Source organism: Cynoglossus semilaevis, chromosome 15 (assembly GCF_000523025.1).
Source record: "Cynoglossus semilaevis isolate Cse_v1.0 chromosome 15, Cse_v1.0, whole genome shotgun sequence".
NCBI lineage: Eukaryota > Metazoa > Chordata > Actinopteri > Pleuronectiformes > Cynoglossidae > Cynoglossus > Cynoglossus semilaevis.
The window spans coordinates 14,066,420-14,069,162 of record NC_024321.1 but is presented as its reverse complement, the minus strand read 5'-3'; the positions used below and the strand labels follow the sequence as shown (position 1 = coordinate 14,069,162).

Sequence of the window (2,743 nt, the reverse complement as noted above, 5' to 3'; positions counted from 1 at the left end):
AAATAAGTGTCGGCCCATTTTTCATCCGGCACTGACCTCACTCTGACAAACAAACACATGACGCAAACAACAAACGCTCTGCCAATAGATTAGCCTCCGCATTCGAAAGCAGACCCAAGATGGATGAACAGTTTTATGGGCTTTGCATAATCATTTTTGACAACCCTAAATTGGGATGCTACTGCAAATTAGGTTAATTACCTTCATTACTCACATTACAGGAAATAATTGTTGTTGTGTCATCCCAATTTCCTGTGCCCGTGAAGACTGGGACTAATATGTTTTTTTCTCACCATCCTTCCCGTGCCCTCTAACACCTGTCTGCCATTTGGGCTCTGGCCAGCTGCCAGCGTATTTATTATTTGCCCTGCACTGATTTTGCATTTGCTCCGTCACAGGCTTCACTTGTTAGCGCTATGGAAATGAGCCTGCTGGGGGGTGGGAGGTGGGGGGTGGGTTGTGTTTATTTTAGAGATGTAACACAAAACGCCCATTGATTTCCATACACGCGATACTCGAAACAATAACCTGACGGAATGGACGCCAGTCATGTTCTAATGAGGGGGATTACAGATGTGAGGAGCGGAGACTCGGGATGTTTCCGTTGCAGAGTAACTACGGCTTACTCTGCAGTTGCGTTGCTCCATTACACTTACACTCGTTTTGCATATCAGCAGTCACAGGCTTCACTTGTTAGCGCTATGGAAATGAGCCTGCTGGGGGGTGGGAGGTGGGGGGTGGGTTGTGTTTATTTTAGAGATGTAACACAAAACGCCCATTGATTTCCATACACGCGATACTCGAAACAATAACCTGACGGAATGGACGCCAGTCATGTTCTAATGAGGGGGATTACAGATGTGAGGAGCGGAGACTCGGGATGTTTCCGTTGCAGAGTAACTACGGCTTACTCTGCAGTTGCGTTGCTCCATTACACTGGCAGAGAAGGGGGCGCCTTTGTTTCGGGGGGGAAGTTTTCCATCTCTGCTAATAGCCTGCAGACATGGTTGAAGTATGAGAGGTGCTGACAAGCCAAAAACCATCTTGCTGTTTTGCTTATTATAATACTTCACACGGCAATTGTCTATGGAAACACATCTGCTGGGAACAGATTGGGACAGGCATTCTTCAGAGAGCCGCTCCTCGCACTGCGCTGTCAGTGCAAATATTGAGTGACTTGGTGTGTGTGTGTGTGTGTGAGAGAGAGAGAGAGAGAGAGAGAGAGAGAGAGAGTGTGTGTGTGTACATAGGGGGAACAATGACTGGCATCTCTGTGTATGTATCCTGCCTGTCTGGGGAAGATCTGCTGACCTCTGATGATGGGCAGACCAAGCTCCTGGGTTCACTGCATCAGCTACACCATTGTATGCATAAATATGAACAGACACACACACACACATTTTGGTCATTTACATAAGGCAGTTCTTAAACTCCAGGTGTTGCAGCAGTGGCCCACAGGGCACATGCAGCCCACATTCTGATTCCATGTTGCCCCTGCAATTCTTCTTGTAGAAAAGTTTTTACTCTTTTCGAAAAAATTCTGTACTTGAAGAATTTACTCTTTCATTTATTTCTGATGCCAAAGGAACAAAACAAACCGTTGGGTGTTAGGTGAAACATCATTTAACTTGTAAATGAATATCAAATATTTAATAAAAAAATGAATCTGGTTTAATCCCTCGTTCTGCATAATTTTTTTTTTATCATTTACTTTATCATCCTCATTCAGGTGAGGAAACAAGTTGGAACTTCTGGCTCAACCTACTCATGTAAAAGTTTGCCTTTGGTTGATGCTCCGTATAGACCTGAGCATCCTGTTGGTGGCACACTGGTGTACTGTACTGTTCTGTTCTGTACTGTACTGTACTGTACTGTACTGTATGCTCTGTTTGTTCTAGTCCAGAGATCAGAGTGGAATCGTGACCCATATGAAGCTGAACATACACTACAAACCAAACCAAACAAACACACACACACTGGGCCACAGTGTATATGCAAACCAACTGACTGCATGTGGAGAACAATCACAGCCCCCGTGCACACATGCACACGTCTGACACGCGTGTCGTCGCGGTTGAGTCCACAGCCCACAGCGCCTAATCTTGCAGGTTTTTAATCACAAGAGGCACGGTTTAATTCTCAGCTCTATTATTAGGTCGGAAGGCACCGCTGTGACGACAGCAGCAGGTGTCGCCGCAGTTATATTCTGATATGAAGTTTTAAAGTTAAAACGTCCGCACAGGTGGAGACGTGTCCACGGGGACCACGGATTATTTGTTCTGTTTTGTCATATCAGAGGAAAAAGAATCACTTCTGTCTCTTTGCCAGCGGTCGCCGCCGCCGCCGCCGCAGCAGAAATCACAGGGATTTGGTTTTTGGACCGGATGTATCAGAAACCAGAACCTTGTGGTGGAAGGCAGTAGGCCCACCCACTGCACCACCCCGGATCTCGTTCTGTCATATCAGAACTTTATCCTTTATGTATCTGTAGTCCACATTAATTAAAAGATTGGATAAATGTTTTTCGGTGGAACAACAGTTACTGACCTTGCCTTACAGCAGTGGGTCCCAAATATTTTCTGCAGCAGCCCACTTTTGTACATAGGACTATTACCCCCCCCCCACACTCCTCAGACATGCACCACGTCCACACATTCACAGCTAATGCTGCAAAACTGAATTTAAAACACTGTGATTCCTAAAAAAAAAAAAAAAAAAAAAAAAAAATTTTCCCCCCACCCCC

The 2,743-nt window shown here is 45.4% G+C and overlaps 1 protein-coding gene across 5 annotated transcripts in view; it reads right to left on the bottom strand.

Moving 5' to 3' along the window:
- The window catches only part of unc5a (unc-5 netrin receptor A), a 143,558-nt gene that overhangs the window by 32,886 nt on the left and 107,929 nt on the right, over positions 1-2,743 (bottom strand). The window lies entirely within an intron of this gene.